Source organism: Poecilia reticulata, linkage group LG3 (genome assembly GCF_000633615.1).
Source record: "Poecilia reticulata strain Guanapo linkage group LG3, Guppy_female_1.0+MT, whole genome shotgun sequence".
Lineage (NCBI taxonomy): Eukaryota > Metazoa > Chordata > Actinopteri > Cyprinodontiformes > Poeciliidae > Poecilia > Poecilia reticulata.
This window is the reverse complement of record NC_024333.1, coordinates 24,292,970-24,315,272: the sequence shown is the minus strand read 5'-3', so window position 1 is coordinate 24,315,272 and position 22,303 is coordinate 24,292,970.

Here is a 22,303-nt window from a genome sequence, read left to right as displayed (position 1 = left end):
CACACACACACACACACACGTACCAACTCACGCAGAATTCAGGAAGTATGCCTGTCACGGACAAGCAGGGAAGGGAGGCAGCAAAAACAACTTTCTGTCGACAGGAATAAGAAAAACAACGGTTGAAAGGGGGTCTGCATGAGAGAAAACGCAAGTCAAAGGCATTCTCTCCGTCAGAACTCATCAGTCTGCAGAGGGAAATATGTAAGGAGATGCAACCGTATGAGTGCTGTCACTGTCCTGCTGAACACTAGAAGGAAGGGACAGGCTGGTGGAGAGCTAACTGAGAGTCGAGGAAGCCTTCAGTAAAACCCGTCCACATCAACAGAGACATTGGCAGGTTTGCGTTTGGGATACACAAGTCTGCAGGCTAGACAGACACTGTAAACACACAACTAAAACAAACTTTATTCAAGCAGGCAATATAAAACAGAGGTGTTTAAAGCTTTGTAATTAGTTCCCTTGCCCAAAGGCAAAGACTCTGGTGGAAAAAAAAAGAAAAAGACAGAAAAGGAACATGTTGGCGAGCTCATCAGTGAGGACCAGATTACCCCAGGCCTTCCAGGGCCACTCTCCAGAAGAGAAGATAAAAGGGCTTATTAATAGCCCTTAGATTTACATGCTCCAAGTGGATGTTTATACTGGAACTTGCTGCTTATGTGTGAACATTCAACAACTGTAAACAGTGCCATTCAGGTCCCATTTCCTTTACATCACTGATATTGTTTCAGCTAGCAACATCAGCAGCCAGAGTTTAAAAAACATCATTCGGGGCATTATCTTTTAAGTGGTTCCACAGTTGAGTCTCCCCAGGGCGGTAATCAAGAAGGTTCATTGTGAACTTCCTCTTCTGCATGCTCACATTTTGCTGACCTTGGTTGAAAAGAGCAGAGAATGGGCCTCCCATAAGAAGTCCTGATATGACAGAAAGATTTTTACCACTTTTGGTTTACTTKGTTATGCTCAATTTTTTTCAGTTCTGTTAAAACAAAGACATTTTTTGCCAATTCTGCTTAATGTTAAAACCATTACACCATTGTATAAAGAACTGGGAAGCCCCTCATTACCTTGTCAACCACAAGAAAGAACAGTAGTCAAGGGACGTGAGGTTCATGAGGCAGCATGAGAGTACATCTGTAACCCCCAGTTCTTTTATTGGACAAATATAAAATTAACAACAGTCAGGAGCTGTAATCGTGCTCCAAGTGGCTTCCAACACAAATTTCCATTTTGAGGTTGGCTGTACGGTTCTATAAAACTTTACAAGGCTGCAAAAAGAAGAACTGTCAATTTACAAGAAACAAACTTTTCTAATTATTCATTGAGCGAATAGCCCTCAAGCTTTTAATTTGCTTTAGGTCTAATCTATGCCACCATTAAAGGTGAGGCGAGGGTGAAACCCAACCTAATGACTACCTATACAAATCAGTAAAAAGTGACTGTAAATTTTTCCATTCTAGGGTAACTAATAACAGGACTGTAAAAGCACAATGGACACCAAAGAGAAGTGACCCAGCTATTAGCTGTAAATTTAATACCGCCCGTCCGCTCATGTTTTACAATGTAACTTATCAAAATGTACTGTAGGAGCAAGGCATGCTGAGTGTTAATGGCATAGTTGCTTGCAGTGTAAACACGGACTCAAGCATGAAAGGACAAAACTGTAATATGTATTAAAACATCTGCAATTTAGATCATAATTCAGGCCGATTAATAGGAATTCATCAACAAAGCAAAAGAGATTGATTTCCTACTCCTCACTACATTTTCAAAAGAAATACCTGAAATGATCTGTGTAACAGATAGTCCTAACTGGTAGATCTCACGGACCACCAGTGGGTGTGTTAATGGACTGGTTTACAAACACATCGTGTTCAGGATTCCATGCTTGAGTGTTCTCTCAGACTGTGAGGACATGTCAATGTTGTACTGGCAGGACATCAAAGAGATAAGTCAAGCTATTTGAACAATGATTCATGTTTATATATAGAACAAGTGATGGATGAAAARAGTTGGATCTATGAGGTCATCCTCAGAATACATGGAACATCCCTGCCAGCATCTACTGGGTGATGAAAGAGGAGCAAATACTTATGTCTCACCAGTGCAGGGTCATTGACTGACTTCTTAATATGGCCTCTGTCATACCACTAAGRAGGATAAGTCACCTTTAAACACCAACYCTGAGTCATATTTCACCCCCTGAAAYGCAAAGGAACAGGGGTAGTCTTTGCCTGCTTAAGTAAAATCCAAATCAGTGGTGTAAGGCCCAGTAACATATGAGGCCTCTCCCAGATAAGATCAGAGAGAGATTAGGCTCCTGTATCAGAGATTAGGCAAAGTTTGTTTTTTTTCCTTTTGAACCTGGGTGGGGATAGTCCCAAGGCCTGCACCCCAGGGCCTGGGCATAATGCCATTAGTGGTGTTTTGTTGACAGCAGGCATCGGTAAATGAGGCCCGACTTTAATCAGCTGCATGCCGTGCTGGTGTCAGAGTTCCCCCTATGTCTCCCAGGTGAAAGATGAGCTGGGAGAGAGGTGTTGTCTCCACCTTAATTAAAACTGCTCCCCTTAACAGAGGACTTGGTGTGGCTACCACCAACCCATCCTTCTGAAAACGTAACCACAATCTCAGTAAAATACTGGCTATTAGCCACAAAAGAGCGAAGGGAGGGGACCGAACGGCAAGAGGTGTAATTACTGAGCCTGAGACCATGTATTATTACAGCAGAGAGGGGGTATTTATCTGTTTCATGGCGGTGCCTTGCAAAAGTATTCAGACCCCAAAAAGTCAATCATTTTCACCTCTTACAATCACAATCTTCAATGTGTTTTATATGGATTATATGTGACAGACCATCACAAAACATGTTATTTTTACACCAATAAAAATCTGAAAAGTGTGGGGTTCATTTCTATTAGCTCGAAAACAGTCCATTRTGGCACTAGATGCGCATTACTGGGAGTCAAACATCTGTTTTAGTCTCCAGACTTTTGCAGAGTCTGAAAGGATTTGTGCATGTTGTTCTATCAATAATAATATTAACTCCCAAGCAGCTTCCCTGTCTCTCCTGGGTAGAGAATATTATCGCCACAGCGCAATGCTACCTCTACCGTGTTTCAGTGTGGGAACGGTGTTGTGTAGTGCTGATTTTCTACAACTGTTTGTCTTCTCCCAGCTCTTGTATGTATGCCAGATTAATGGAGTGCATCTCTGCAGCTTCTCCCCAGAGTTATCCTGAGTCTCTTGGCTGCTTCTCTGATGAATGCTTGGATAAGTGCCCGTCCTGTGTGTTTAGGTGGGTAGCTATTTCCTGGCAGTTTTGTGGTTATGCCAGACTTACCCACTTAACTCTGCTTTATACTTCTCCACAACTTTATCATTGACCTATCTTTAATGTTCTTTACTTTTCACAGTTGTTTGTTCTCTAATGTTTTCTAACTTCGATGTCTTTAGAGAGTAGCTCTATTAATTCTGAGTTTACGTTGCAAACAGCTGGACTGCTTATACTATTTAGGCAACTTCAGAAGGTGTTTTGTGATTTTTATTTGGGGTGTCTATACTTTCAAAAAATTTATTCAAAACTGAAAAACATTTATTTTGGTTTTCCCAAGTAAAACATATTGAAGTTGGTAGCTATGCAGAAGAATCTTGTAGAAATGGTTCACAGGAAGGGGGATATAAGTCGATTTCTCAGTAAAATGTACTTTTGGCCTTCTCACAACAAAAGCTGTATAAGGATATCTGTCGTCTCTGTCTTTCTCAAAACACTACAACACAGTCCATGTGGGAGATACAGGAGACACTGTCCGAGTCCGGCTATTTACCCAGAAATCCCATACTTCACTCCAACTTCCTGCTCCCTTGAAGTGAGACATCCTTTCCAAGGGGATAAGCTGGATGAACCAGACACAGATACTGGATGTGGATGCTGCTTTAGCCTGGCCATGCCCAGTTACAATAACACAATCATGCTGTTCATCCCTGCTGCCTGTCCTGACACACCAACCCCATCCCAGCCAGAGGCACTAGGCAGGAGGCAGGCTGTTGCCTCAAACTGGCCTGGGTGTGTGAGACAAAGAGTGTTTGATAGAGGGTGGGTAGACGGGACGGAGAGGGTCTGTTGAGGAGTCCCCCCTCTTCCCTCCCATACACTACGAAACCTCCTGCCCTCTGATGCAAATGAGGTGGTGGGCGCAAAGAGAGGAAAACAACATGAGAGAAAAATAGACACAAAGAAGGGAGGGGCGGGGAGAAGACCAGCTAAGGCAGCCCAGATCGGTGGGCCTTTTCAAATCACAGCAGCAGTGAGTGTCACTCAAGCGTCAGCCTTAACAATGTTAGACCAGTGCAGGCAGGGCTAATGTCCGCTGTGCTCTACCCTACCCCCTTTACCAACTTCCACAAGCCCCCTTGTGACCACATGAATCTGACTAGTGACAGCTCGGCATCCTGTAATTTGCCAATTTGCATGCATGTCAAAAAGCCAGACCATAGTGAATTATAGCCACAAAGTGGGAATATTCCAAAAGAAGAGCATGAGGTCTGTAACACAGGAGAGGATAATGGGGATGACGGGGAGAAACAGCAGGATGAAATAGATTTGAGTGAAGACTGCGATATCAGAGTGTATGCCTCAGTCATAGGGGACAGCGCGCTACATTTGGACACAACACAGCCTGGTGTGGCTCAGTCACACTCTGTGTATTTTTGTGTGTGACTCCGTGTGTGGGGGCGATTATCATGTATGCATTAGTTTATGTGTATGAGGCTGCCTGTCATCTTAGTCAAGTCTGCATGTGCAATTTGTATCATGAGCACCAATAAGAGTAAGTGAACAAATCCATATGGGACAAACAAGAAGGGATGAATATGATTTTCCACTACTGAGCCATTAATCGAGAGAATTATCATCACACTGGTAGTGAAATCTGTTAAGATCTACAGATATGTCCTCATCAGTGTCTATGGTAATATGATGATTAAAAGGTACATAAACAATTATATAAATTAAAAGAGACTTCCCCACATTGAGTATTTCCAATTTTTTTAAATGATTATATCTAAGAATTAAAAAGTAAAAGTCATGAGCAGCAACCTCATTTTCCTCCCCGTAAAAAAGGCTTTAATGCTCTTAAATGTGTTTCTTGAAACATGCTTCCTGCACATATACCTATAGTTTAACACAAAAAAGAACCATGAAGCCAGTATAAATCTCTATCAGKAAGCCAGCCAACCTCTCCGCCCCTCGCTGGTGAAAACCATATAATCGTCTAAGGAACCAGAAACACATTTTCTGGATAGTTGGCAGTAAATGTACCATAATCGTTTGGGCTGGGTACCTTTCTAAATGTTATTTTTATTGTTGGGTCTTAAAGGCCGGTCAGAAAGAACTGACTGATAAATACACACTTTGGAAAAAAAAAATACACTAGAGCTACATACATATGTCATGTATGCTAAAAAAGGAGCAAAGGAAGCACATATGATTGCACATAACTCCATACCATGCAAAATGTCTACAATTGTACAAAGATTGAACCCAGAAATCCACTGTGCCTTTCAAATGTGCTGTTTGGAAATTCAGCCCCCGACTCTGCCCTTTACACTTGTTTAACAATGTTTTACATACCATATACAAAACCAAACACTGATTAACACCTGAGAAAGGAGCAGTCATTACAGCAGGAGATCTTCTAACCATCCATGAAAGTGAAAATGAGAAGCAATTCTGTTAAACACCACACATTATGATGGCTATTTACCACACCATTGTAACTCTAAAAGGTGGACCTTTAAATCTCTCACAAAGTAATCTCGCCTTTGGTACAGTTCGTTGCGTTCTCAGCCCTACAATCTGTCTTGCGTTATTTGCTTTCCCAAGTGTGAGATGTTAGAGGGCTGAAAGAAGGACAAAGCTGACATTGCTTGAGACTTTTGTAGCCCGAGGTAAGAACATCTTGAAGGCATGAAGAGTAAAAAGAAAGCAGTTTATGCTCAGTGACAGGCTTGTCTAGAAAATTTGGATTGCTTTGTCATACAAAATGTGTATTACAATCAACATTTTATTAGAGTACTGTGTGTAGTATCTATAGCATGGATCCAGAATGAAAAAAGTGTATATTATAAAACTTTTATGTTAAAGTGATATATTTTCAGCCTTAACCATCAGATACTTATGACTGTTTCAATAGGACAGTGTAAGACAAACTTCTCTTACAGAAATGTTGGTCACCATGAGGTTAACAACCAGAAATTTCTTTGGTACGTTTGATATATGCATGGCTTTGGCTATAACAAATTTATTGAACGTGTAACGTGTGTGTCTTTACTGTATGGAAGGTAGTTGTTGAATTGAGACAAAATTAGTAACCTTTTAATTTTAAAGGAGACAAATCCATGTCAGTAACCTGAAAATATAATAAAACTAAATATTACAAATAATATTTGTCAAAAAATTCTTTTGATTTCACTTAAATGTATTGTTATACAAAAGTGCAGTTCAGGTGGAGCACAATGCTCACAGTAATGAGAGTAAAACTTCATTGTTGAGAATTTTTCTGTTTCTGTCTTTGAAATGCATTGTAAGTAGATACCTTTATATGTTGTCTTGATGTTAACGTGCAGAGGAAATGTGCACATATATACAAAGGAAAAATAATATCAAGGCCAAACAGAACTGCCATCTGTTGTCTATACAAAACCACTTATTTTAACAGCAAAGTCCATTTAGCCAAAATGCCAAACTCCAGCTTTTTAAAAACAATGGTTGTGAAGGTACTGCTGAAACAAACAGTATATGTTTGCAAGGCAAAAAGGAAGTTACCTTGTAAGAGTTGAAATTATCTCGTCAAAACCTAAGGTACAAATTATTCCCCTTCTCTGCAACTGCACCATCATCATTACAGAGACACCACTTTACTGATAGTGAAAGGTGCGGTCGAGCAGACACTCTTCTTTGCTCTGTTCCTGCTGATGGAGCCCAACTACAGTTTTGGGTTGTAAAGACAGCTTAACACCATTGCATGGGAGGGCAGAACAGCAGCGTCATGGGATATTACCCAGGGAGGCAGGGTGGAGAATCAGTTTCCATTTCACCATGACCTTTCTCTGGTCCCATGGTGGCCAGTGTACCACTACCTCCTTCCTTTCACATCCCCACCAAGCAGCCTCTGCTGCACTGCTGTCTCTTTTTCTTCTTCATTTGTCAACCTGTCCATCTCCACATTTTTACATGCATAGCACAGAGCATTTCACCCCCCACCAACAAGATCAAATTCCCATACCTCATTTATCTTCTCATCAGCTGTTTGCCCCGATTTAAATGTTAGCATTGCACAAAGTGCACATGCCTGACTAATACAGGTCTGATGATTACTTGGAAACTTGCATCTGGACAACTTTCTGTCAAATAAAAGAGCACCAACTCTTTCTAAATACGGCATTAATTATGGTGAATTTTCCTCTCAGGATGGGAGTCATCACTTTCCAACACCAAAGCTATTCTTAGTTTATGTTAGTATTGTTTTCAGCTGCTAAATGCTACCTACATATTAAAATGCTTGTGATGAGGTCTATCGCTGACAATGACGGGAAGTTGTTTGTCACCCAGCTAACCACACAAACTCAGACAAACTCTGGACACACCCGCAGTTCTGACTGGAATCTTCAATACTCACACATTTTCTTTTCATTTACTTTTAAAATAGCTTTCCATTCCAGCACATTATAGGCGTACAGTATAAGAAAGAAACGTCAAAGGGGGAAAATTGCGATGTATTTTCAGATTCACTGTTACCAATTTAGCTCAAATATTCAGAACATCAGAAATGAAGGGAAAAATAATTCAACTGCCTACCACTTGTTAAGATAAAAATAAATATTTATTTAAAAAAAATCAAAGTTAAGCTGGATAGAAGAAAAAAAATTGAAAGAAACTTTTTTTAAGAAAATAAATTTGGACAACACATTAGTAACAACCCTCAAACCACTGACAAGGGATCTGAATAATCTCCATCGTCTCATCACGTTTTCCTGGGAGTCGTTGGACACATTGACTGTGGTATTCATGGAGATGTTGCTTTGACATCTACCATAAAACTAAAATAGATCTGGAAACCTGACCCAAGCCCACTCTGAGGATGCATCATATGCATCCCTCAAGTTGCATCACCTAAACAACTTACTGTAATGTTATTCTTCCAGTAAAGGACCCCCCTACAAGACCCATATCATTTCTGTAAGAAGTCAGCATAGCCAAAGAGGTATATACACCGTCTCTGATCCAAATGATCTGATTGTCTGATTTAAAAAAATAAAAAAGCTATATACTGCATTACAGAACTACTTTTTAATGGTGCTTATTTATTAAATGCATTATTAATAACATGACAAATAATTCCATCTTTCCTTTTTGTTATTTGTGTGTTCATCAACTGTGTCATTTTATATATATGTAGATATATTTGGAATGGTGCATGGAAATAGGGGGTGGGCATAACAACTGTGATTAATTGAAAATTCCATGAGATTTACTAGGGTTCACCCAATTTCCAAGGGTCACTTCTGCGTGAAGAAGTACAAATTTACACGGCGGTATTAGGGAGATGATGTGGCGGGGGGAACATTTGTCTGCTCTTTTCAATTGAAATCTTGTTAACAACTGCGAATGGGTGATTATTTTTTTTATGAAATGTGTTAAAGTAACAACATTGGCTCATGATGCCTTTTAGCAACAATCACAGAGGTTTTGAATACTTTTGTTTTTATCTCAAATGCCAGTTAATGTGGAGTTGTACATACCATGTAATCTCCTGTGCTTCACATTCTTTAACTCTTTCTGCAGTGGTTATTGGTTTTCATTAAAAACAATAAGTATTGTTTATAAGTAAGTTCAACAAACATGTTGGGCCTTAAGTCAAATCTGACATAAAAAGCAATAAGAGTCCACACAGACGAATAAATAACGAGTGTCCTATAAAAGCGTTCTGTAGAGACGTCTGTCTTTTCAATTCTTTAGGAAAAACAAACCTGCACAACAGAAAATACAAAGGCAGGGTAATCATCCCACCACTTGTGCTTCTCATACATTGATAAATGAACCCATTGTGAAGTGATTATCACAGTTATTCATAGCCGCTTTGCTATGGGGATGGTACATTTGTTGCATTGCATGGGAGCAGACACTGCTGAGCCCTGCACATGTTTTCCTGTCAATGTGCATTACAGACCAGCCTGTGACATTTATAAATACTTGGTAATCTGCACTGCTATAAACACCGCATTATTAAATTGTCATTATTTTGGCTCCAACTGGGCCCAGCCAATGATTAATTGAATGCTATTAAGTTGAGGTGGGCTGTTTATAAATGCTGTTTTTACCTTATATATTAATCACAGACAAATTAAAACGCATCAGTATATGGTGGGCTTTTGCGATATTAGGATTCCTTAAATTGAAAAACAGACAGTAATTATGCCAGCATATTATAAGTTCATTCTTTCAGTTGACACTGTAATAAAATGATTTACGGAGATGGCCAGTGTTAGACTGGACATAATAACATGATGCAGTGTTCTTCTTTGCCCAGTGTTTACACATAGCGACAAATGATAGAAGCAAGAATAAAGAATGAGCTTAAGCATAATCTTTTCTCAGAAGTAAGTGTCAATCTGAGGAAAACTTTGAAAATTAGATACTGGGTATTCATTAGCATATTTGTACAAATGAACCTAAGTGTACAGGCTACACACACTAATAAACAAATGACCAAGATGGAAACAAATGTTGTTTTTTGTGTTGTTCAAAGCTTAGAAGTAGCCTCATACTCCCTAGTAACTGTTCCCAGAGTAAATATATACAAATCTTAGCCTAATCAGAGACCAAGGACAGTTTAGAAAAAGAAGAAGTGGAGTGAAGGCAAACAAAGAAGTGATGAACAAACATATTTCTTTAAGGGGACATAGGAGAAATTCCTTCAAACTTTCAGTTTGTCTTTCAGTCTCTCTTGTGTTTTTGTTTAGTCCAGTCAGCGGCAATAGATGACCTGGCCCTTGACTACCGCGCCCTGTTTATCACAAGTATGCCATCCTCCCCCTGTAGCAGGCTGGCATTCTGCACTGACCTCAAGGTCTTTTCACATAATTTCATGGGAACACATCATTTTGTTTTCATTACATTTTCCTTTAATTAATCCCACATCCACACTCCCAACACTGGCACTTTCACAATCCTCATTCCATCTCCATGGTTGCTGCCCATATTTAACTCTTTTCATCGGTTGCAATTAACGTCCATTGATCCTATGATACTAAAACCAGTATGGAGATAAGCTACAGCATGCAAGCATGCCGAAGGAGTGGTAGACAGACATACTTTGTTGGGATTTCCTTTTGGGACATCCCAAAAAAAGCCAAACCAACTTGGTTTGACTTTGTTCAAACCAACTCTTCACCTTTAACAAGAGGTGACATACATTGGAAAGGAAGGCCCGCCCATGACTGAAACCCAAGGAAATGGGCACCTGGTAGCCTAAGCACCGCTTACGCATAACATCCCCTCCCTCCTGCCATTTTTTCATTCTACCCACCATCGATCCTCTGGCTTTGACAGAAGGTATGTATTTTAGACCAGACCCCTGTTGATGTGATGGACATGGGGACCCTGTTTGAAATGGAAACCTGCGCATTCTGCCCTGCCAGGGGGAGATACAGAAATACCCCAGAAGAGCTTGTGAAAGGAAATGGAACAAGTGAAAAAAATAGCCATCTTTATTGAGGTTTTCCTTTCAACAACATGAGGAAAATATAGAAACGACACTTCCTATTCAGGATATGATGCTGTGAAATGCAGCAACATCAACAGAGTACTCAGTGGGCACCACGGGCACTGATAGTTTCCTTTTACTCACATCAGCGCTCTCTCTTGCATACACTGGCAACACATGCTGACTCAGATAAGCGAGAAAATCAAAACACGATAACAAAAATGAATGTACTTCATGAGAAGAGATAAACGGAGCAGACAGACAAGCTTATCCTCCCTTGTGCATTGCTGCCTTGCGTTACCGTTTGATCTTTTTTGTTCATTCATGTTGCAAGAAAAAACTTTTTTGTGATTGCATATAATAGTGTACATAAGTGTAAACTTACTTCCTGGCTTTATTTTTTTGTTCAGTTTTTGTATATGTGTATACATGTGAATGTTGGAATGTGAAAGGAAAATAATGTGATGCCCCCCATCCTGCTTGAAACTCACCTGGACTGATAAAGAGATCCAAGGAATCGTTTCCTACGCCTGCTACTCATTCAAATAGCTGGCGTCTGTAAACAAGAGCTGCGGTTATCCATGTAGCAGTCAGATAAGAGAGGAAGGAGACCTCTAGAGTGATGGATCACGAAGGGGCTCCCAGTTCTCCTCTCTTCCCAGCACCGCCCTGCCACCTTGGGATAATAAACAGCCACGGAGCAGGGGGCCAGATAAGAACCATCACTCACATTGTCCGGACTGATAAGACACAGACGCTCTCTGTCACCCTCCATGACATTTGTTTTTCATTCCACTTCAGGCTGAGGGAGAAGTCAACCTGTTTCATCTCATCAATGGGCTCGGCTCAGGATCCCCCGCTGAGTGGGTGCCACCCTTTGACACTGATGGTAGTCAGGTGAGTGACTGTGTTTTGCTGCAAGAAAAAAACAAAACAAACAAAAAAAAACAAAAACATAATAGACTGTGGCCTGATTGTGTCTTCTACCAAAAAAATAATTCTCACATGTTAAATAAAGCAAGAGTTATACTCCTCAATTTAACTCCTCTGTTAAATTGTCCAGTTTAAGAAACTCCATGTCTTGAAAAAGTACATAAATTAGTTCACATTTTGTTACACTGCAGCCTAAAAGTATTTCCTTGGGATTTATATTTTATAAATAAATATGACAAAGTGAGGTGTGCATATGTATCCAAGCTTTTTTAAATGTAAACCCTAAAATAAGTGCAACCGAGTCCCTTCTGAAGTCACCTATTTACATCAGAATCAACTTGTGTGTTTCCTCAACGCTTTGTTAGAGAACATTAGCACCATGAAGACCAACAATGGAACAGATCAGGTTTCACAGCAATGCTTTAGTTTAAAACTACAATTTGAGCTTTAATTGCTTAAGAACCGCAACCCAAAGCAGACCTGGCTTTCCACCTGAACCTACAGGCTGAAGTAGAGAGCATGAACTGAGGAGCTGCAGAGATCTACCACTCAGGTGGGCAAATCTGTTGACAGGAAAACTATTAGTAAAGCTCTTTATAAATCTGGTGGTTTAGATCAAACTTTTACCGGCCCAGTCAACAACCAGACCTAATTTCACCTGAGAATCTAGGATAAGACTTTAACACAGCCAACTGTTTAATCTCTCTGAGTTTGAGTCTTTGCAAAAAAGAATAAGCACAAATTTTAGACTCTGAAGTTGAAATGATGATAGAAACTGATCCCAAAAGACTTGTACCTCTAACTACAGCAAAAGGCGGTTCCACAAATGATGGCATTTTAAAGATTTTTTTAAATTATATAATTGTCCTTCTTCTTTACATTTATATGCAACTTTGGATCATAGTGTCACATAAAAATTTAAAAACATACACAGATACTTGTAATGATAAAATGACAAAATATTCTAAATGTCTAGGTGGAAAAATCTTTTTCAAGGCATTGTAACCAATAAAACGGTGGTGCAATAATAGAGATGTTGCACAAAGGGCGTGTTTATGATCTGCCGCCTTGATGAATCATGACTTTATTTCTAAAGACGCGGATGCATTGTTCAACAAACATACCATGCACACCCACCATATTTCTTCAGCAGTATTGTATCATCTTCATCTGTTAACATGGGCTATTTTTACACACCATATGTCATGTTGATAGACCAATCCACAGAGACTTCAGAGCAGGAAAAAACGAGGTGGGTCTCCATTCTTCCCTAACGGGCTGTAAAGCTAAAACTAGGCACAAATCAATGCGTTTTTTTTTTTTTCATTAGGAAAAACAAGGCTGGAGCAACAAGTTGTAAATTACGCATTGGAGACTTATATTTCTGACTGGCTGCATAAAAGCATTATTTAAGTCGTTTTACATTTTGGCACATTTAATTCTCTAAAAACGCAGAGGCCTATCAGAGGGCATATGCAGCCATTGTAAATCTGCCTGCCCTAACACTGCTTCCACCAGGGTCACCAACAAGTCACAGATTTAAGATGGTATAAAATGGTTACTTTATAGCCATCCCAATTGTTATACATTGGACTTATGTGCATTGTACTAGCCCTAATGAAGGGTGTAAATTCTCAGTTTACGACTGCACCTTAACATTGGAGGGTGGGGGAGCTGTAAACCACACACTTTTTGTGTTGCTTGTGTCGCTCATCAGACTTTTGCAGTTGAGACTGTGCACACACTGTTTCTATTAGTCAGGGAGGGCTCGTCCGAGAGGCCTCCGTTTGCTTTAATACAGCCAGGCTGTGAGAGGACAGCATGTCGTCAGCTGGTCACAGATGAGATTTAACAGACGTAGCCCAACTTCCTGTCATCAGTAGAAGTCCTGCAGCCCCTCATCTTCATTTTACTGAAGATGGACAACCCCTGGTAGCTACGGGACAAAAGTCACCTGGAGGTCTAAGCCCATATGGGTGTATATAATAAATATCTTTGCCAAAACAGAAGTAAATTTGCCAATCGTTTCATTCCGATTAAGATGCCTTAGTAAAACCAAGTTAATTATGTGAAATTAAGTAAAACATACAATGTGAATTCCACAGGGGGTGTGCTGAAAGAAACGACATTTTCTAGAAATTTGTTTTAAGTGGTTTAGAATCTAAGTCTTCTCTCGTCACCTAATTTGAAATCCCGGATGGTTGTGGACAAAATATTCCAGTGGAAAAATCGCCACACTTTCAAGAAGCTGTTTTGCCATCAGCTGTTGCAGACTAGTTTTATATAAACTTTGGAAAATTTGTCAGGTGGAAGGAAAATTGTATTAGAGTTTCAAGGTTTTTACCAGTAAAACTATAAAAAATGTTTCTATAAAGTCTCCTTGAGTCTTTTAGTGCTGTAACTTTTTGGGTAGGTTTAGACTAGATTTGCACATCTAAAAACTGAAGGTTTTGATAATTCTTCTTTGTAAAATAGCTCAAGCTTAGTCAAAGTGGATGGAGAGCATCTGTAAACAGCACTTACCTTACATTAATGCGAAATGTATATTTTGTAAAATGTATTTGGTAAGATAATTTTTTAAATGGGGATGATGTTAAGAACTTATTTTAGAGGAATAGTCAGAATATAAAATATGAACTTTTTTTTTTTTTGCTAAAAAGATATAGGAAGAGAACAACTTCGCCAGTCTTTTTCTGGTGAGGTTAAAGGTTTTCTTCAAGGATTGCACTGTATTTAGACTGAACCACCTTCCCATCCAGTCTGACGAGCTTCCCTTCTCCTGCTGAGGAAATGCATTTACACAGCGTCATGCTCCCACCACTGACCTTTTTTGTTCTGCTACACATAGCTCTTTCTGTTGGCCAAAACTTTCCATTTTGTTCTCTTCTGACCAGAGCRTCTTTTTCCCACATGCTTGCTACGTTACCAACATTACTTGTGGCAAACTATAAACTTTTATGGCTCTCTTTCAACAACAACTTTCTTCTTGTGACTTCAGATTAGAAGTTTTCTTTGTCAACATATTCTTCTACTTGTGAGGTTTCTCCATAGACACTATGGACCTGTTGGCTGCTTCTTTGATTAATACCCTTTACATTTCTAAAAACAAAAAACAAAAAGTACATTAAGCAAAACTTTGTGATATATCCAAAACTTAAGATATTGTTTTATAATCAAACACTGCTTTCAGTTTCATTTAAACTATATTCTTGACCTGCCTGGTGTGTTTTTTAAAAATGTATTTAAATTTTCTGTTGCTGAATATGTTGCCCAGCAAACCCTTGACTGTTTTAACAAAAAACCAAAACAAGCAACAACAACAAAAACAGCTGTTTCTATATTGACCCACATGTGGACTTTATGTTCACTAATTAGGGAGATGGCTGCACTGGATTTATTTAGGGGGATCAGATTATGTGTGACCAAATATTAATATATGGCATGTATTTAAAATTGTTGTTTGTAAAAGAAACACAAAATATATAGAATTTTCTTCCATTTGTTCCTTCCAAAATTGTCTCATACATTATCTTATTATGAATTTTCAGGAGTGTCTGGTGAGGTTCAAGGGATGTGAAAACTTTTGCATAACTGTAATTACCAAGCGATGTAGCGCTCCTTCACCAGCTTTCAGCACATGAAGAGATTGCTTCTGTCTGAACGTGATTATGTTCATGTCATGAAATACTGACATTTGTATTTATTGCTCACTGCGACACACACATATTTATTTCACTATGCAAATTTCAGGCGTTCCTCTGTTACGGGTGATATTTGACAGCTAAAGTATTCCGGACAGAATACTTGAAGGAGAACAGTGCTGGACTGCAAGGGATTGACAAATCAAGCAATTAAATGGGAGGTGATTATGTCATCATTTTCTTGGGGTGGCAGAAAAAAAAATGGTCTTGCTGCATTTCATATTCACGCTGAAAGAATGAATAAGCTAATGTTCGGAGGGATGAGGATTGAAATATCTCACAGGGACATTCTGCTCACTTCTTTTTCAGACGGGCCTTATCTCCACACGTTCAGTCCTGTTAATATGATGATGAACAATATTTCATGAAGTGCAGCTGAATGTGTCTCTCATGGAGAAAGCCCGGGCAGGTTCTGACTCCTCCTTGTGTTTTCATCTTTCCTTTGTACCTCTATTTCTCTGAGAGGGAGGGCGAAGTGGGGGGGCAGGTGAGTGAAGGCAAAGCGAGGGAGATAATAACCACACATATCCCTCAGAAACACACCACTTTGTGAACCTCCTCTTCCCCGTGATCCCCTCTCCCCCCTTAAAACATTTTCATATCAATAATCAAGCAATTTTTCTATGTGCTAATCCATCAAAGCGCACTGGCGCTAATCTGCAGGCGAGGGGCTGGCTGGTGTGTGTAGCATCGCCTTTTCAGGTGAGCCCCGCTCCCTGGCAGACATTTGTCCCGCCATGTGGCACACAAAGACCCCCGCCTAGTCAGCGCTGATTGATCAGAGGCCCGCTGCAAAAGAGTAAAGCAGCACACCCTATCAATGATGCTCTACATCCGCACCTAAAAAAGAGCCTTCATCTCTTTCCGCAACATGCTCAATGCAGCAGATAATGAGAGCCATGCTGTTAACAGCTCCTTCAGCTCTGGTTTTTGTCATGTGTAAATAGACAAAGTGCTTACCTCTAAGATGGAGGGAAGAGACAGATAAAGAAAAAAAAAGTGCCTTGGTATGAAGATTATCTTAATGTCGACAAATGCTGACAGGGTTGAATTTCAGTAACTCTTTTTACAGATTAGTGGGGCTTTCAAAAAGAGTGCATTTAAAGAACAATGCAATTGCGTGTTTGATTTTAATTTTCTGACAATCTCTCACAGCATGTATGAGATATGGGTGGATGTTTTTTTCCTGCACTCTGCATTGTTGGGATTTACTGAGGGTAAGGGTGCTTTTTAGAAGCTTGGCAGCAGCTCCAGGAGTCAGGGCAATCCTGCAGGAGGCAGAGTGAGAGATAAAATGCAGAGGCCTCATTAGTAGCACATTTATCATCTCCTGTCTGTGATTTAAAAGAATGACTGGGTCAAATCACTTTAAATACCTCGAGGGAAATCAACATTTGTCATTGCAAAGCAAACCTGCCTCTCCCCTCTTTTTGGGCGTTAATTTATTCCGGTAAAGCAACCCCATTCGCAGCTGCACAGATTTTAATTTCATTCTTGCAAAACCTCCTCTGACTGTCTATCTCAATTCTTTGCTTTAGCGCAGAATTGTCCCCTTCAATTCATTGAAGTAATACTCACCACTAGCAAGGCTAAGCCCTCATTCACAGACATTGGGCAGGTGATGCAAATGATCTGTAAAGCATGTGAGACACAGCAAATTATTCCTGTGATGTCCACAATTAAAAACGAATACCACCCGTGCCAGAGGAAAAAAAAAAAAAGCGTACATGGGAAGAACAAGGAAGAGATTATGTATTATAAATGTGTTATTAATGTGTAACTTGGCAAGGTCGGGGAAGTCAAGATAGGTGTTGAAATATGGATGTCGCCCTCAAAGAGCCTTCCAACATCGCTGCAAGTGGACCCTCTGGACACACCGCCTAACAAAATATTTATGTGCATGCCTGTACACTGGCTCACATTTCTGTGAGCATCATCTGAGGTTACTGCAGCCTGAAGATTTTTTTTACGGCAGTGGCCACAACCCATTTACAAACCTTTTCATACATTTAACATAGTTTAGACTTTTTAAAGTGAGGTTTTGCAATGTTACTTCCTCTAATTGACCCTTTACTTGTAGCAGAAAGGTGTCATAGTTTGTAGAAAGGTAAAGAAACCCTAACGACTTTGGGAAGCTGAAAGCCAGACTGGTGGATATGTCCATTTTGGTTTACGTTAGTTGTTTTAAGCAGCACAAGCTGAAAATGTTTCCTTAATGCTCTGCAAAAGTATTAATATCCATTTGCCTTTTCATGTTTAATGAGGAGTTCATTTTGCCTTTTGGTTTTGGTCCAGGGTTGTATTTCCAAATTGCAGGACTCTGGCCCTCGAGGACTAGGATTTGATACTTCCGCTTGATCTACAATGCCATTAGAAACATACCAACAAACACTTGTAGCTTAGATTGTAATGAAATGTGGCTATTCTGTTGGCCTAATTATTGCTTGTGCATGAGTGATTGCCACAAATTAATAAATCATGTAATAAGTTGTGTCCTGCCATCACATGCTCCTTAAGGAGGAGGGATTGCTGTCAGAAACATGATACAGTTGACTGATTTTCTTTGAGTCGATGCCTTATTTTAACCAGTGGGTTTAAAAGGCAGAACTTGACAGAATTGTGTTACGGCTTGGCTTGAATTGGTCATTTATTTAATTATCAGTGTGTGTATTTGTTTTTTTTGTATGTCCCATTACCATGTGTTTTTAAAGCAGCTTGTTTTTAACATGAATTCAGATTTTTAATTTTGAAACAAATAAATTCAATTTTCTTCTTCTGATAGTTACATATTTTTTGTAGATTACTATTACTTGCATGCTACTGTGGTTTTATTTTGTACAGTGCTCTGTGACTATGAAAGACATTGTACTGATAAACCTTACATGTTTACTTATTTGCTCACTGTGTGATGGTTTATCCAATTAACATTCCAATGAAATACATTAAATGTGAAATTGTATTTTTATAAATGTGTAGATTTTTAATTCCTGCCAATATTGTGCTGCATTCCACAGGTATAAATATTTTCAGTTTTATTTCAGTAGTTTTCCCTATTGGTCACAGGGTAAAAGATTCGAAAGTCAGCAAATTTTAACGTCTCAACATTTTTATTTATTATTAATTATATTCTTATTGGCCTTTTTTTTGTTTTGGTTTGTTTTTTGCATGGTTGTAATTCGCAACAGTCTACCATACTGTCAACTTTTTGTCAATGGGATTCTTGACATAGATGCCAGTTGAGGTTTAAGGGCATGGGGAAAAAAAAGTATTTAAACACAAAAAGAGGGAGATGCTGAGCAAGTCCTACAAGAAGTGTGGAATGGGGTGAAAGCAACAGCAGAGTAAATGCATGTCTATTTCATGCCAGTTCAGACAGAATAGTTTGCCATATGTAAATAGGGGTTCAATAATGAATGCACTTTCCCTGCTTTTATTTGCTTTAAGCCCTCACAGTCATACACACATTGGCACCATGTGAGACACAAATTAGAGAGCGTTTTAAAGAAAATATTCAAAGAGCAGCCTGCCGCCGGAATATCAGTTATTATTTTTGATGTTGCAATTTTTGACACTTTGATGCAATCAGTGAGTAGCCCCGGCATTCAGCCCTCTCCAGGGAGGGAGCTGTCAAGAGTGAGGAGCCGGTGGGTAGATAATTATGGGAGATCAAACCTTGCTAGTTAGTAGGCAGGAACGGGAGGCAAATGCCAAAAACCAGCCAATGTTTCGCAAACGCTTGTTCAAGGATATCCTAATTGCTATAAGTGGTTCCTTCAGGACTGGCACTTCAAACACTGTGTGCTGCATGATGTCATCTTGCTGGCTCCCCCTCACACACTCACAATAGGCAAATTAGGGAAGAGGGCACAAAAAAAACATAGCAAAGGACTGTGTCTTTTCAATGTACTCAACTCCTGTGTATGTACACGCATGCTCTAAATGCATATGGAAAAGCAAAGATAAAATCATCCAGATTTTGTCAAGGTGGCACTATCCACTGATAGTCTTGAATGCAAAATGCAAAGACGCTAATGTGCATTGTTTTATGCTAATATTATTGTAAATATATCACAATTAATGCAGAATGCAAACTAATTTATATGCAGGGCACAACAAGTACACCCACACCGTGTGTACATATTAGTGTTGCATGATTTCAAAAGCTACACATTCTGACATCTAACTTTGTGCTTGCTAATTCAAAGTGAGAACACAGTCCAATCTGTCAGTACTGCTTCAAGCATACCTCTCAGTTTTCCTTCTTACCTTTACAGTTCAAAGGGAAGGAGAGGGGAAGGTGAGCACAATTAGTCGAAATCAGTCAGAACAAATTGTCCGACAAGCAGCGTACAATGCTAAGGCATCATAGTCCATTTGCTGATTGTGAAATAACCCTTTCACTGTGACCCAGGTGCTTCAACAATGTGCATAAAAAAACAGTTATCCAATCTACTCCTCGTATTTCTCATTGACGGATATCTGTTTTAATGCACAAACTTACTTGAAGAAGAATTCTAGACCTGTTTCTGTCTCCCTGAGCTACATCAAAGGAAATCCAGCCCTCTGCAATCAAAAAGAAGGATTTCATGTTTCAAAAACAATTCACATTTTCAAAGGGGGACCACAGCTGACATACAATCGCAGTAAAAACCCATTGAGTCTCCGGCTCCCTCATTCCTTTTCTCTCCCTGTTGTGAATGCGAATCTTGAGGGTCATTGATCATCTCATTAAATTCAGCCCCAAAGAAAGCGATCCCTTTTCACACGCAGCTCAGGAATTCAGACGCGAACCCTCCCTGCCACCTTTCTTCAGACGCACCACAAACACACCCGCGCCATCAAACATTGCCAAATGACTGCCATTCGCAGACAAGAAAGCCGGCAATAAAATGATAAAATAATGTCTATTTTGTTCAAAAAGGGTAAAAAGGGGTCATTTTCTGCATAGAGTGCTGAACTGTTAGCATAACAAAGCAGTGGCGGGCCAGCTAATGGCTCTTCATCTGTGACAAGGAGCTCTCTAGCTTTTCACTGTTGCGCTCCTCATAAAGTAGCCCGAAACAACTCCTTACTTCTAATCCTGACCTCTATATATTCAAACACAGGAAATCCTATTGTCATACTCAGTCTATACACACATACACAACAGACGTAGTGAAGTAAAATGTAAAAAAGGAAAAAAAATATGCAAGGGGGGAGTGTAAGTTTATCTGGCAATAGACACAATTACTCAAACAAACCCAGACTTAGCAGGCGGCACATCCAGATGACTGCTCAGTAGCCCTGGAGTGGCTTGGTTCAGTCTAATTGTCTCTCTAATTGGTAGTGTCTAAAGGGGGTCTTCTCTTCATTTTTGGATGGAGCAGCATGCCATCACGGAAGGCAAATTACAACGACAGGCTGAAACACAACAGAGAACTCGCAAATGACAGTAAGAGAGAATAAAACGAGCACAGGGAGCAAAGACGGGGTGGGGGTGATTATCATTATTATCATTTTATTCACCACTGGGAAGCGACATGTTAAGAAAACAGAGTTTCAGGTGACTAAACATCCAAATTGCCTCCCTTTCCCAACAGGCCCTTCGCTCTCCTCCATCATCCAAACTCCAAGCTGCGTATGTTAAGGGTGAGGTCATGCTGCACTCAGCAAGACAGACCTCCTTCTCTGGTCCTCAACCCTGACGCTTTATCCGGGAGGCCTGGCCTTGATGTGCTCTTAATATGAAGGACGGTGGGCTATCAGCTAGCTGTCAGCTCTGTAACTACCCCACATCGCTCCCAGGGGCAACAGAGCCAGTCAAGCCAGCATGGCTGCCCAGCGCCCAGAAGCTCTGCTGCTGATGGACCTGATTAATTCCCCGGAACGCAGGTTTGTCTTCCTGCAGTTCAGTCAATGACTTCATTCAGCGGGGTGAGGTCACCAGAGGCCTGGTAATAAAGGGGCTGCACTTCACAGTAAAGACAGCAGCACGCCTGTGTGGAGCTCTCAAAAAAGTCCTTAAAGTAGGAAGAGGGTAAAAAAAAAAAAAAAATAGGAAGACATCCAAGAGTCTTTGGCTCCAGCAGTCTTTAAGCAAGTGGCGTGCAAACGGTGCTTCCTCTGACTCCTGCCTTCTTTCCTCTTCCTTTCTCTTTCATATGTCAAAGGAATAATTGGCAGGCCAATGAATTATTAGCACATGCAGCAGCAACAGGACCAACAATGTCCCATACAAGTGGAGGCTCCATTAAATGCGACTTTCCTTTAAAAGAACAAAGGTTCACATAAGTAAGTGGATTTTTTTTTTTAAGTAAGAAATAAAGTGGGTGTTGCTTTTCTTCTCTTTGACTCTGGCCACCTTCAATTCTAGTTGAAAATTTCCAGCATTTTTTATTGAGAATAATGTCAGTGTGATGAATGAAGGTTCAATAAAACCAGCGATGATGATAGAAGTTGTCCTCTCCTCTCCTTGGGTCGTAACTGATGTGGCACAGCGGTTTAGAACAGTAGTTTCATATAACAATGCTTATTATGAGGCTAAGGCCTTTAAACAAGTCAAATAAAATTGATGTCATTCACTTTTGGAAACTTAATGACAATCCAGGGAGTTTGACTCCAACAAACGGCATGGGGAAATGACACAACTTACGAGTGCAAGTAACTCACTCTTGCGCTTATAGGATTGTAAAAAATGACAATTTTTTGAAATGTGCCATAAATTTGCTGAATTGCTCTTGCCATCCCCATGATGGTGGTTGCTCCTACCCCATAGGCCACGCAGGTCTAGTCACTTCGTATAATCTAAAGCTGCAAATCACCAAAGAGCCCCAGACACAGAGGTGTGATAAGGGACTTGGCAGGGTTTTGGTGACTCAGGTAAGCCAAGCAGACAGGGGACAAACAGAGTGCGGTCTTGAGTTC